The sequence below is a fragment of the Choloepus didactylus genome, chromosome 4 (assembly GCF_015220235.1).
Source record: "Choloepus didactylus isolate mChoDid1 chromosome 4, mChoDid1.pri, whole genome shotgun sequence".
In the NCBI taxonomy this organism is placed as follows: Eukaryota; Metazoa; Chordata; class Mammalia; order Pilosa; family Megalonychidae; genus Choloepus; species Choloepus didactylus.
The window spans coordinates 45,527,631-45,542,752 of record NC_051310.1 but is presented as its reverse complement, the minus strand read 5'-3'; the positions used below and the strand labels follow the sequence as shown (position 1 = coordinate 45,542,752).

The 15,122-nt window shown below is 40.3% G+C and overlaps 1 pseudogene; it reads left to right on the top strand.

Annotated features, from left to right (window-relative positions):
• The first annotated feature begins 2,281 nt into the window (after positions 1-2,281).
• LOC119532616 lies at positions 2,282-14,703 on the top strand (annotated as a pseudogene).
• Positions 14,704-15,122: the final 419 nt, after the last annotated feature.

Sequence of the window (15,122 nt, the reverse complement as noted above, 5' to 3'; positions counted from 1 at the left end):
GACCTTCATATACATATAAAATGAACATGTCATTAATTTTATTTAGCTTATTAATCAATAAGAGAAGACTAAGATGTTACAACTGGGTCAAAAGAGAGCTCAAAGAACAGAGACACATAGAAGCTATTAAATGAAGTTACAAATAAATGAAAAATGGCTTTTTCTACAGTGAAGGGGAAGGGAAATCAATTGTCCCTCCAACTGACAGAATTTATTTTCATTTTTATAGGCAAGAATGATCTGCCTTGCTATCGGCTATCTACAACCTACAAAGTTGTAAAATAGTTAAAAGACAATGGGAAGTGTACATGCCATGGATCAGAGAACATGGAAGAATATGTTCTAGACAGCATGTAGATTTCCACCGAAGATATCTAGTAGTCTTTCTTTTTTGTGACCATTCCAAAATCTTTCACAAGCATAATTTAAAGTTCTAAAATTACAAAAATTACACAAATCCCTTCCAAGAATTTACAGCAAAACAGTTAGATTAAATGTGGGTTACAGTTTACTTTAACATGTTTGATGTGATGTGGAGTGGGGATGGGGGTCTCTAAAAGTAAAAGTTTCTAGGATCTATGAGAGTCTCCTTGATGTTAAGTAGGTGCTGGCCCTGTGTTGTGTGAGGCTGAGTGAGAAGGAAGATTTGGGCCAGGCCTTCATAGAACTTACACTATCGTGGTATACAAAAACCAAGTAAATAAACAAATAAAATAATTACAGTTAATGACCTGCAAACAAGAAAATAAATTGGGTTCAGTGAAAGAGAACAGTGGTGCAGAGGGAATGTGACTAACTAAATAAGGTGTATGGCAGACCCTGTTGGACTGACTTCATAGCTGTTCCTCCACCTCTTTCTTGGTATCATTTCCCCAGTTTATTTCAGGATGGAGAGGCCTAAGGTATATGGAAGAGAGGCCCTTCCCCAGGTCTAGGTGATGGTCAAAGTCAGTCAGGGTTTCTCCAGAGTTTGGTATTATTGCTTGTTGAGGGCTTCAGTCATCTATTTGTTTATTGCCTTCCCAAACTATTTTTGCAAAGACTGCATTCCTTGTCATGTGTGGTCACTGAAGTCTCTGGTCCATTATCTCAGCAGTAAGATAGTGACCTGACCGATTTCCTTAAACATCTGCTGTCCAAACAAATAAACAAGCAAAAAACTCTCCTCGTCTTTGCAAATCTGCTCTGAGCTCAGGTATTCCTTCAATACTGAGCCAGGCCGCCTCAAACTCTGCCTTAGCTTTCAACCCCTGCTTGTGTTAAGCTCAGTGATCAGCTACAGGTACAAAGTTAAGGTACTGTTTGATCTTTTCTGAGCATGTGTCAGGTCCTGGGCATGTGTGTTGTACTACATTTTCCTATATGCCGTAGACATTTAAAGCCTTTATTTCCCCAAGGATTCTCTTCAATCTCTTTTTTACAGACTTGAGGTCCATCTGCTACTTGCCACCCAGGTCTTTCCCTTGCCCTGGGTAGCCTAGATTAATATAACTTTAAATGCCTCCAACAGATGCCACCTGCTCCTCTGCTTGAACTGAGAAAGGCACAACAAAGGGAAACTTCGATACCAGTCCCTCAGGCAATAGCCAGGTTGGTCACAACACACAACTACTATTTTTTTGAGGATAAGGTTCATATTGTGTGCCCCATGATTCAAAGTGCATTGCAACACTTCCATGTCTTAACAGTAATTACTGTTTACCTGGATGTGTACCCCCACAGTCCATTTTCTCATCCAGGAAAGCCAAGGCAGCATGGCCCCTGGAGGCCTCTCCCATTTCTCTGCTCCAGCCCCATCATTTCCCTGCCTGCTTTCTAGGTAAGTGGAGGCACAACCAAGTCTCTTGGCCTCTCAGGTTTTCCCTCATTTCCTTGGGCCAACATGCCGGATTCCAATGAGACCAGAATGCATGAAGCAATGCCTTGCAACAACCATGCAAATGATTCATTGCAATGCCATGGGAAAGAGCCTGGAGAAATAGCAGAGTGCAAAAGCAAGATTCGTTAGCTGTGAACACCTAGGAAGAGGCCAGGGAAGGCTTTGCAGAAATTTTATTTTCTGTCTGTCTTGTCCTGGTGATTAAAACCCACCCTATGATGCAGCAACCCCTTCCCACATTCCCAAACACAACTCATACTTCCCCACCCCGGTGTCTTTGCTGATGCCATCCTCTCTACCTGGAATCTCATCTCCTCATCCCACTCATTTTGCATCCTTTGAGCCTTGTACTCAGCCCTTCTGCCTCTCCTGACAGGCTGAACTCCTTGGCAACCCAACAGCATGAGGTAGGTAACCCTGGAATGCCCTCCCCTTTGCTCTGACTTGCACCAATCTCCTGCAAGCACCCTGAGATCTTGAAGAACAGAAATTGCATTTCTTTTTTCTCTGTGGTCTTTTCCATATTTGACAAAAGTAGGTTTGTAATATGTTTATCAATTTCTTAATCCTACAATTTTAGAATTATGCAACTCTGGAAAGAGTCTCCATACAGCTCTTGGAGGAGAAATCACCAGCTACCCAAGGTGGTTTGAGACTTCCCACTCATGGAAACAAGAATGTGACAGATGGATTGAATTCATGGCCCCAGTTTTTTACACCTTCTCCCTGTGTCTACACCCTTGGGTGGTGACTTTCTTTGGCCCATGAAGACAAGCTTGAGAAAGCATTTGAGTGTTTCTACTTTCTCTCTTGAACCCTGAGCACTGCCATGGGAGTGTGTACAGGCTAGTCTGCTGGAGGATGGCCATATAAACCCAGTTGAGATTAGCTGTCCCCCTTCCGCCAGCTGGTGGCATATGCATGAGTGAGTCCAGCTGAGATCAGCCAAAGCAAGCCCAGATTAGCCGAGGCTGCTAGCTCTGGAAGGGCAGCCCAGATACCCATTGTGCCAGTTTGGGTCTATTATGTCCCCCAAAAAGCCATGTTATTTAATACAATCTTGTGGGGGCAGACTTATTAATCTTTTGGTTAGTGTAGGACTCTTTGATTAGGTTGTTTCCATGAAGATGCGACCCACCCAATTGTGGGTGATAATTTTGATTAGATTATTTCCTTGGAGGTGTGGCCCTGCCCATTCAGGTTGAGTTTTGATTTGTTCACTGGAGTATGTAAGAGAGCTCAAGAGCTGACACAGACGCTGATGCTTGGAGACACTTGGAGATGCAGACAGAAGGATGTTTGGAGATGCTAAGTTGATGAAGTCCAAAGTTTGCTCTGGAGAAGCTAAGAGAGGACCCCCAGATGCTTAGAGAGAAATGCACTGGGAGAAAGAAGCAAGGATTCACAGGAGCTGAGAGAGAGGAACTAAGACAGAAGTCCAGATATATTTTGGTGAAAGCCATTTTGAAAGCAATGCAACCCGGGAGCAAAGGACCAGCAGATGCCAGCCATGTGACTTCCCAGCTGACAGAGGTATTCTGGATGCCGTCGGCCATTCTTCAGTGAAGGTATCCTCTTGTTGTTGCCTTAGTTTGGACATTTTTATGGCCTTAGAACTGTAAAAATTTGTAACCTAATAAATACCCTCTATAAAAGCCAAAAAAAGAAAGCAAGCCAGTCAGGGTAATTCCGTCCCCTATGCCTACCTCCCTCTAGTCTTGCCATTCACTAAGTCATTTTCTTTCTTTTCATTAACCTATTTTAAATTACAAACCCTCCCCCCACCCCTACACTGAAAAGCATATAAATAAAACAGCACAGAATAGCTTTTTGTAAAATGAACACCCAGAACACCATCACACAGGTAAATAAATAAAATATTGTGAACATCCTCAAATCCTTCCATGTGTCTACTTGATTGTGCATCCCTTCCTTATTCCCAGAGATGATCACAATCCTGATTTTGTGTAATCTCATCTTTCTTCTTTTTCATGGTTTTCCCACCTATGCATATATTCCAAAAATGGTACAATTTGTTTTGGCTGTTTTAAACTTCATTATACATTGTTATTATTTTTGCCTCTGTTACTCAACATTATATTTGTGAGATTTATCCATGTTGCTGACAAAACTATAATTTGCTAATTTTCATTGCAAAACTTCTTGGAGTCTCAGGACCCCTGTACACCCTTAAAGATTATTGAGGACCCCAAATAGCTTTTGTTTATGTGGATTATATTTACCAATATTTATTGTATTAGAAACTAAAACACATTTTTAAAATGCTTAATTTTTAAGTCATTAAAATAACAACAATAAAACCATTACGTGTTAACATAAGTAACATATTTTCATGAATAAATATAACCATATTTTCCAAAATTAGTTTGAAGAGTGGCATTGTTTTCCATGTCTTTAATGTCTTGCTTCATAGAAGAAATTTGCATTCTCACATCTGCTTCAGCATTCAGCCTATTGTAATACTTTGTTTTGGTTGAAGTTATAAAGAAAACCTGGCCTCACAAAAATATTTAGCTGGAAAAGGAAGGAATACTTCAATAGCTTTTTCATATATTGGTGGATATTCTTTGGTAATATAACAGAACTTGATAAATGGTAGTTTCTTAAAGGTTGTTTTGCAATGTGGAAACTGAAACCATATCCTTTGGTCTATCTTGTACTTTGAATGGATCTTTTACGCATTTATGATCTTTATAACATCATGAATTGGTCATTTAGAAATGTTGGTTCACTGAGTTATGCAGCCCTTCCAAACATTGACACATTTTATTATGCAGTATTAAAAAAAATCACATGTGCTAATATCATCGCCCAACACATCAGCAGGGTCTTAAGTTTTTTAGGGAACTTACAGTGGTGGGTACAAGTTTTCAAAGATTAAAGTTTTTGATTGGAAGCTCAAATTTTACCATCAGCAGTGAATATTGTCATTTTTTTCCAGGCTTACTTTCTTAATGTTTGAGAAAACAGACAATATGGAAAATTTTGAGCAAAAAAATAAATGATAGATTTGGGTTATAACTCATAGAATGAAACAGATATCCATAAATCCATTCTGATGTAAAGAAATAATTAAATATATCAATAAATGGGGTGAAGAAATAGTTTTTCCTTACAGAATAATTCCAATTAATAAATGTAGAAGGAATAAAGGAAATTCAAAATCACTATTAGGCAAACATCACAGTAATAATTATTGCAGACAGATCCATTGATGAATGTTAAAATCAGTGGATGGGGCCCTGCAAATGGGAGAGAATCCAGATAGTCAATGTGTTATAGAGCTTTTAATTGTCACAGAGCAGAATTTATTGCAAATGCTCAAATCTGGGATCATATTTTGTTGAGTCAAAAGTGAAAATTTCCTTTGGCTGACATGACAGCATTTGACATTATGCAGCAGAGAAATAATTATGGAGAAGCTTGGTCCACTGTTGATAGGGCAGGAGTTTGTGAGGCAATATTAAACTTTGCTGACTAAAGCTCCAGAATATGTACATAGATTTTTTTTTTTTTTTATCATCATTTTATTGAGATATATTCACATACCACGCAGTCATACAAAACAAATTGTACTTTCGATTGTTTACAGTACCATTACATAGTTGTACATTCATCACCTAAATCAATCCCTGACACCTTCATTAGCACACACACAAAAATAACAAGAATAATAATTAGAGTGAAAAAGAGCAATTGAAGTAAAAAAGAACACTAGGTACCTTTGTCTGTTTGTTTGCTTCCCGTACTTTTCTACACATCGATCCATAAACTAGACAAAGTGGAGTTTGGTCCTTATGGCATTCCCAATCCCACTGTCACCCCTCATAAGCTACATTTTTATACAACTGTCTTCGAGATTCATGGGTTCTGGGTTGTAGTTTAATAGTTTCAGGTATCCACCACCAGCTACCCCAATTCGTTAGAACCTAAAAAAGGTTGTCTAAAGTGTGCGTAAGAGTGCCCACCAGAGTGATCTCTCGGCTCGTTTTGGAATCTCTCTGCCACTGAAGCTTATTTCATTTCCTTTCACATCCCCCTTTTGGTCAAGAAGATGTTCTCCATCCCACGATGCCGGGTCTACATTCCTCCCCGGGAGTCATATTCCACGTTGCCAGGGAGATTCACTTCCCTGGGTGTCTGATCCCACGTAGGGGGGAGGGCAGTGATTTCACCTTTCAAGTTGGCTTAGCCAGAGAGAGAGGGCCACATCTGAGCAACAAAGAGGCATTCTGGAGGAGACTCTTAGGCACAAATACAGGGAGGCCTAGCCTCTCCTTTGCAGCAACCGTCTTCCCAAGGGTAAAACTTATGGTAGAGGGCTCAACCCATCAAACCACCAGTCCCCTATGTCTGTGGTCATGTTAGCAACCATGGAGGTGGGGTAGGCGAATACCCCTGCATTCTCCACAGGCTCCTCAAGGGGGCACTACATCGTTTTTTTTTTTTTTTTTTCCTTGTTTGTCTTTTTTCTTTTTTTTTTTTTTTTTAACTTTCCCTTCTTTTTTCAAATCAACTGTATGAAAAAAAAAGTTAAAAAGAAAACAAACATACAATAAAAGAACATTTCAAAGAGACCATAGCAAGGGAGTAAGAAAAAGACAACTAACCTAAGATAACTGCTTAACTTCCAACATGTTCCTACTTTACCCCAAGAAAGTTACATACTATAGCAACATTTCAGTGAACTTGTTCCTACTACATCCATCAGAAATTAACAGACCATAGTCATTTCTGGGCATCCCCAGAACGTTAAATTGCTTATCTGTTCTTCTTGGATTATTGTTCCCCCTTCCTTAATTGCTCTCTACTGCTAGTTCCCCTACATTCTACATTATAAACCATTTGTTTTACATTTTTCAAAGTTCACATTAGTGGTAGCATATAATATTTCTCTTTTTGTGCCTGGCTTATTTCGCTCAGCATTATGTCTTCAAGGTTCATCCATGTTGTCATATGTTTCACCAGATCGTTCCTTCTTACTGCCGCGTAGTATTCCATCGTGTGTATATACCACATTTTATTTATCCACTCATCTGTTGATGGACATTTGGGTTGTTTCCATCTCTTGGCAATTGTGAATAATGCTGCTATGAACATTGGCGTGCAGATATCTGTTCGTGTCACTGCTTTCCGATCTTCCGGGTATATCCCGAGAAGTGCAATCGCTGGATCGAATGGTAGCTCTATCTCTAGTTTTCTAAGGAACTGCCAGACTGACTTCCAGAGTGGCTGAACCATTATACAGTCCCACCAACAATGAATAAGAGTTCCAATTTCTCCACATCCCCTCCAGCATTTGTAGTTTCCTGTTTGTTTAATGGCAGCCATTCTAACCGGTGTTAGATGGTATCTCATTGTGGTCTTAATTTGCATCTCTCTAATAGCTAGTGAAGCTGAACATTTTTCATGTGTTTCTTGGCCATTTGTATTTCCTCTTCAGAGAACTGTCTTTTCATATCTTTTGCCCATTTTATAATTGGGCTGTCTGTACTATTGTCATTGAGTTGTAGGATTTCTTTGTATATGCAAGATATCAGTCTTTTGTCAGATACATGGTTTCCAAAAATTTTTTCCCATTGAGTTGGCTGCCTCTTTACCTTTTTGAGAAATTCCTTTGAGGTGCAGAAACTTCTAAGCTTGAGGAGTTCCCATTTATCTATTTTCTCTTTTGTTGCTTGTGCTTTGGGTGTAAAGTCTAGGAAGTGGCCTCCTAATACAAGGTCTTGAAGATGTTTTCCTACATTATCTTCTAGGAGTTTAATGGTACTTTCTTTTATATTGAGATCTTTGGTCCATTTTGAGTTAATTTTTGTGTAGGGGGTGAGGTAGGGGTCCTCTTTCATTCTTTTGGATATGGATATCCAACTCTCCCAGCCCCATTTGTTGAAAAGACCATTATGGCTCAGTTCGGTGACTTTGGGGGCCTTATCAAAGATCAGTCGGCCATAGATCTGAGGGTCTATCTCTGAATTCTCAATTCGATTCCATTGATCTATATGTCTGTCTTTGTGCCAGTACCATGCTGTTTTGGCAACTGTGGCTTTATAATAAGCTTCAAAGTCAGGGAGTGTAAGTCCTCCCACTTCGTTTTTCTTTTTTAAAGTGTCTTTAGCAATTCGAGGCATCTTCCCTTTCCAAATAAATTTGATAACTAGCTTTTCCAAGTCTGCAAAGTAGGTTGTTGGAATTTTGATTGGGATTGCATTGAATCTGTAGATGAGTTTGGGTAGAATTGACATCTTAATGACATTTAGCCTTCCTATCCATGAACATGGAATATTTTTCCATCTTTTAAGGTCCCCTTCTATTTCTTTTAGTAGAGTTATGTAGTTTTCTTTGTATAGGTCTTTTACATCTTTGGTTAAGTTTATTCCTAGGTACTTGATTTTTTTAGTTGCTATTGAAAATGGTATCTTTTTCTTGAGTGTCTCTTCAGTTTGTTCATTTCTAGCATATAGAAACATTACTGACTTATGTGCATTAATCTTGTATCCCGCTACTTTGCTAAATTTGTTTATTAGCTCTAGTAGGTGTATCGTTGATTTCTCAGGGTTTTCTAGATATAAGATCATATCATCTGCAAACAATGACAATTTTACTTCTTCTTTTCCAATTTGGATGCCTTTTATTTCTTTGTCTTGCCGGATTGCCCTGGCTAGCACTTCCAGCACAATGTTGAATAACAGTGGTGACAGCGGGCATCCTTGTCTTGTTCCTGATCTTAGAGGGAAGGCTTTCAGTCTCTCACCATTGAGTACTATGCTGGCTGTGGGTTTTTCATATATGCTCTTTATCATGTTGAGGAAGTTTCCTTCAATTCCTACCTTTTGAAGTGTTTTTATCAAAAACGGATGTTGGATTTTGTCAAATGCTTTTTCAGCATCTATTGAGATGATCAATTGATTTTTCCCTTTCGAGTTTTTAATGTGTTGTAATACATTGATTGTTTTTCTTATGTTGAACCATCCTTGCATGCCTGGAATGAACCCCACTTGGTCATGGTGTATGATTTTTTTAATGTGTCTTTGGATTCGATTTGCAAGTATTTTGTTGAGGATTTTTGCATCTATATTCATTAGGGAGATTGGCCGGTAGTTTTCCTTTTTTGTAGCATCTTTGCCTGGTTTTGGTATTAGATTGATGTTAGCTTCATAAAATGAGTTAGGTAGTGTTCCATTTTTTTCAATGTTTTGAAAGAGTTTGAGTAAGATTGGTGTCAGTTCTTTCTGGAAAGTTTGGTAGAATTCCCCTGTGAAGCCATCTGGCCCTGGGCATTTATTTGTGGGAAGATTTTTGATGACTGATTGGATCTCTTTGCTTGTGATGGGTTGGTTGAGGTCTTCTATTTCTTCTCTGGTCAGTCTAGGTTGTTCATATGTTTCCAGGAAATTGTCCATTTCTTCTACATTATCCAGTTTGTTGCCATACAGTTGTTCATAATATCCTCTTATAATTTTTTTAATTTCTTCAGGATCTGCAGTTATGTCACCTTTTTCATTCATTATTTTGTTTATATGGGTCTTCTCTCTTTTTGATTTTGTCAGTCTAGCTAGGGGCTTGTCAATCTTGTTGATCTTCTCAAAGAACCAACTTTTGGTGATATTTATCCTCTCTATTGTTTTTTTGTTCTCTATGTCATTTATTTCTGCTTTAATCCTTGTTATTTCTTTTCTTGTACTTGGTTTAGGATTGGTTTGCTGTTCATTTTCTAGCTTCTTCAGTTGATCCATTAGTTCTTTGATTTTGGCTCTTTCTTCCTTTTTAATATATGCGTTTAGTGCTATAAATTTCCCCCCTTAGCACTGCTTTTGCTGCATCCCATAGGTTTTGGTATGTTGTGTTCTCATTTTCATTCGTCTCTATATATTTAGCAATTTCTCTTGCTATTTCTTCTTTAACCCACTGATTGTTTAGGAGTGTGTTGTTTAACCTCCAGGTATTTGTGAATTTTCTAAGTCTCTGATGGTTATTGACTTCTAATTGTATTCCATTGTGGTCAGAGAATGTGCTTTGAATAATTTCAATCTTTTTAAATTTATTGAGGCTTGTTTTATGTCCCAGCATATGATCTATTCTGGAGAAAGTTCCGTGAGCACTAGAAAAGTATGTGTATCCTGTTGATTTGGGATGTAATGTCCTGTAGATGTCTGTTAAATCTAATTCATTTATCAGATTGTTTAGGTTTTCAATTTCCTTATTGGTCTTCTGTCTGGTTGATCTATCTATAGGAGAGAGTGATGTGTTGAAGTCTCCCACAATTATTGTGGAAACATCAATCGCTTCCTTTAGTTTTGCCAATGTTTCTCTCATGTATTTTGTGGCACCTTGATTGGGTGCATAGACATTTACGATTGTTATTTCTTCTTGCTGAATTGCCCCTTTTATTAGTATGTAGTGGCCTTCTTTGTCTCTCAAAACATCCCTGCATTTGAAGTCTATTTTATCTGAGATTAAAATTGCTACACCTGCTTTCTTTTGGCTGTAGCTTGCATGAAATATTTTTTTCCATCCTTTCACTTTCAGTTTCTTTGTGTCCCTGTGTCTAAGATGAGTCTCTTGTATGCAACATATTGATGGTTCATTTTTTTTGATCCATTCTGCGAATCTATATCTTTTAATTGGGGAGTTTAATCCATTTACATTCAACGTTAAAACCGTGAAGGCATTTCTTGAATCGGCCATCTTATCCTTTGGATTATGTTTGCCATATTTTTCCCTCTCTCTATTAATATCCTTTATTGTACCCATACCGAATCTCTTTAGTACTGAACCTTTCTCCAAGTCTCTCTGTCCTGTCTTTGTTTCTCTGTCTGTAGGGCTCCCTTTAGTATCTCCAGTAGGGCAGGTCTCTTGTTAGCAAATTCTCTCAGCATTTCTTTGTCTGTGAAAAATTTAAGCTCTCCCTCAAATTTGAAGGAGAGCTTTGCTGGATAAAGTATTCTTGGCTGGAAATTCCTCTCACTCAGAATTTTAAATATATCGTGCCACTGCCTTCTCGCCTCCATGGTGGCTGCTGAGTAGTCACTACTTAGTCTTATGCTGTTTCCTTTGTATGTGGTGAATTGCTTTTCTCTTGCTGCTTTCAGAACTTGCTCCTTCTCTTCTATGTTTGACAGTGTGATCAGTATATGTCTCGGAGTGGGTTTTTTTGGATTTATTCTATTTGGAGTTCGCTGAGCATTTATGATTTGTGTATTTATGTTGTTTAGAAGATTTGGGAAGTTTTCCCCAACAATTTCTTTGAATACTCTTCCTAGACCTTTACCCTTTTCTTCCCCTTCTGGGACACCAATGAGTCTTATATTCGGACGTTTCATATTATCTATCATATCCCTGAGGTCCATTTCGAGTTTTTCAATTTTTTCCCCATTCTTTCTTTTATGTTTTCATTTTCCATTCTGTCATCTTCCAGGTCACTGATTCGTTGTTCAACTTCCTCTAGTCTTGTACTATGAGTGTCCAGAATCTTTTTAATTTGGTCAACAGTTTCTTTAATTTCCATAAGATCATCCATTTTTTTATTTAGTCTTGCAATGTCTTCTTTATGCTCTTCTAGGGTCTTCTTGATTTCCTTCATATCCCGTACTAGGGTCTCATTGTTCATCTTTAGTTCTTTGAGTAGCTGCTCTATGTGTGTCTCTTCTGGTCTTTTGATTTGGGTGCTTGGGCTTGGGTTATCCATATCGTCTGGTTTTTTCATATGCTTTATAATTTTCTGTTGTTTTTGGCCTCGTGGCATTTGCTGACCTTGATAGGGTTCTTTTAGGGTTTGTAGACCAGTTGAAGTCCTTATCTCTAATTTATCAGATCTACAGCTTCGTGGAGTACACTTTCTCTAACTAACCAGCAGGTGGCGTCCACGAGCCACCTGTTCTCCACAAGCCAGATCTCCCCTGCTTAGCCTTTTTGGTGAGTGGGGGAGTGAGTCTTGTGGGGCCCAATTGGTGTCCCAAGCTTGCGTGTGTAGTTGGTGTTGCCTGCCCTGTATGTGGGGCGTGTTTCTGGGCAGTCGGGGAGGGGGGGTGGCCCTAACAATCAAATCTCCCTGATGATCCTAGAGTTTTAAAGCTACTGCAATAGTCTAATCCTTCAGTTCAGTCCTGCCACAGTTTGTCTCTGCCACTGACCCACAAGTCTTTGGTATTGGCGTATGGCTCCTGAGACTTGCAAGTGGGCCCCTCTTCCAGGCTGTGCACCCCGGGTCCTCTGTTGAGGGATGACTGTGCTATGTCGCAGGTGAGTGCCGTCCCTCCAGGGCAGTTCTGGGCTGCTGGGCTGTGTTGGGAGGCTCCCAGTCTGCTCAAATGATGGCTGAATGGGGCTCTGTTAATTCACACTGCTCCCCCTTCCCAGCTCTGGGACATTCAGCTGAGGTTGCAGGGAAGGCTAATGTCCACGCCCAGTTTTGTGGTGTGTGCCTGTTATTTGAAGCACTTCCATCACACTGGGTTGTCTGGGGCAGCTCTGGGCTATGGGGCTGGCGATGGGCAGGAGTGTTTCCTGTCCACCAGGATGGTGGCTGTGAGCGGACACCCCCCCTTTTCTTGGGAAGTTGTGTTGTTTAGTGAATTTTCTCAGCCACTGGATTATTGCCTTTTGTCTCAGAGCTCTCTTAGTTCTGCTCTTGACTTGATGTGCCCAAATTTCAATTCTTTGAAGCTTTCTGTATTGAGCTTCTTAGAGTAATTGTTTTAGAAAAAGCAAAAAGGATTTAAAAAAAAAAAAAAAAAAAAAAAACAAAACGGCCCTCCTCAGAGATCTAATGGGTTATTGAAATGCTAATAGAGAAAGCAACCAGGGCCATTAAGGAAAGGTGCCCAGGGCAGAGAGATCAGCCTTGCTTCGGGATTTGCATATGCGCCTCAAGGCCTGATCTCCGCCCTTCCCCTTTCTGTGTTCACCAGAACTCCAAAAATCCTCTGCTTTTATTTTGGAGTTTTTCGTGTTGTTTTTTTTCTATGCCTGTCTCCTCTCTGCTGGGCTGGCTGCTCTCAGAGTCTCTGGTGTCTGGCCTCAGTCTATCTATGGTTGGAGTTTGAATCAGTAGAATGAGTTTCCGGTAGGAGCAGCCACTGCAATTCTCCCTTCTCCTTCCTGGAGCTGACAGCCCCTCCTCCCCCGGGACTGAGCCTGGCAGGGAGGGGCGCGGGTCCCCTGGCCGCAAAAACTTACAGATTTCGCTGATCTCAGCAGTTCCACGTTTTCATGAGTGTTGTATGAAGTATGCCCAAAGACAGATTGCTCTGTGGTGTCCAGTCCACGCAGTTCCTGGCTTTTTACCTACTTTCCTGGAGGAGTAACTAAAACATACAGCTCACCAGTCTGCCATCTTGCCCCGCCTCCTCTAGATATATCACTTTTTTAATGCACCAGAGCCTTCCCGAAGGGCAAGTTTGCGAAGGGGAGTAGGGGAGAGAGGTAGGATGACAGGGAGGAAGATGACCAAAGCTTCAGCAGGAGGAAAAAGGAGCCTGAGGGTGGAGAACCAGGTGGAGAGGAGGGGGAAAGACAACAGAGGAGGGAACTGGACAGAGAAACGTAGTGGAAGGGGAGGATCGTACATAGATTTTTATGGCAGGAATTCTTCATATGTTCTTGGTGGAGTAGATGCTAGTGGAAAGCCCCAGGAAGCTGTTTATGGCCAAAATGATATACACCACAAAGCATTATCTCTGAACTTTGGCGAACATCATTCTAAAATTCATCATGTGCATGGTCATGCAACCTGGAGTGAGGGAGTAGCTGTCCAGGCCATGGGTTTGCTATCTAACAGTGGACAGCCATGGAGGTAGTTTATGCAAACCTTTGTTCTGGCTCCTGAAGGATCTGTTCCAAATAAGTTTTATGTTCACAATGATATGTTTCATTATGGAGATGAAGTGTTTGGTGATTCTGAACCAGAACTTGATAAAGAATCAGAAGATGAAGTAGAAGAAGAAGGAGGAGAAGGAGGAGGAGGGAGGAGGAGGAGGAGGAAGAGGAAGAAGAAGAAAGAGGAGGAGGAAGAAGAAGAAAAGAAGAAGAGGAGGAGGAGGAGGAGGAGGAGGATAACCATCTCTTGAACCCATGCAAGAAAATGCCAACAGTAGTTACCATGAGTTCACCTTGTCACTGATGGTATAGGGGAGCCCTTGGAAGAATCCTCTCAAGAGCACAAACCTGAGCCAGAATCTGAAACAAAGACTGAAGAGCTGAGACAAGTAGAAGAGAACTTAGAAGATTTAGAGAAGTCTACTTCTCCTTCTGCAGAATGTGTTTCTCTGCCGCAGGAACCACCATAGGCTTTTTCCTGGCCTTCAGTCATCAGTAAAATCTGCCTCCTAGTGGTGCTCTTTCTTCCTCTGGAATTCCACCCTATGGTAAAGCACCAATCTCACAGCTGAGAGTCGAGACTAAACCAGAAATTCTGTCTCAGCCATCTTGTGTGCATTAACAACCTAGAGAGTCACTTGTTTTCCCACTTAGAAGACCAAGAACAGGCAGAAGAGACATTGGACAGAATGAATCTGATAACTGTAGAATAATTCACTATCCAGTCATCAACTTTTTTTGGTAACTTGCCACATGATACTGATGAAAATGAAGTGAGGAATTCTTCCTGAGTTTTGGAAACGTGGAACTTCATATCAAAACCAAGGGTGTTGGGAGAAAGCTTCCAGATTTGTGTGTTTTGATGATTCTGAACCAGTTCAGAGAATTTTAATTGCAAAACCAACTATTTTTTTTGAGGGGAAGTACATTTAAATGTGGAAGAGAAAAAGCAAGAGCTGCAAGGGAGTGAGAAACCAGAGGGGTGGTGAGCAGCACAGGGATCTTAGGTGGAATGATGGAGGTCTGGTGGTTCACAAGGAATGATGCGTGAGCACAATGGAAGAGGATTTCCTCCAGAAACTTGGTTCTGGAAGAGGAACCTGGCAAATGGAAGGCTGCTTTACAGGACACAGTTGCTGAAGCTCCACTGTTGGCAAAGTATTGGCAGTGGCACATTATTCGCTGTGTTTGCATTCTTGTTAATTTTTTGGGGGGTTAAGGGAGAAGGGAGGCTTTGGAATGTGATGCAGTCTTTGGATCATTTCTTTGATGTGTAAAGCATCTTTTGGTTATCAGTTAAATTGAGGTGGACATTATTTCCTCAATTTCACAATAGGATTCACATTGTTAATTTATAAGTCTAGACTTGGAGAGATTAAAGGCTGCGAGATATTAACTATAGCTTAAA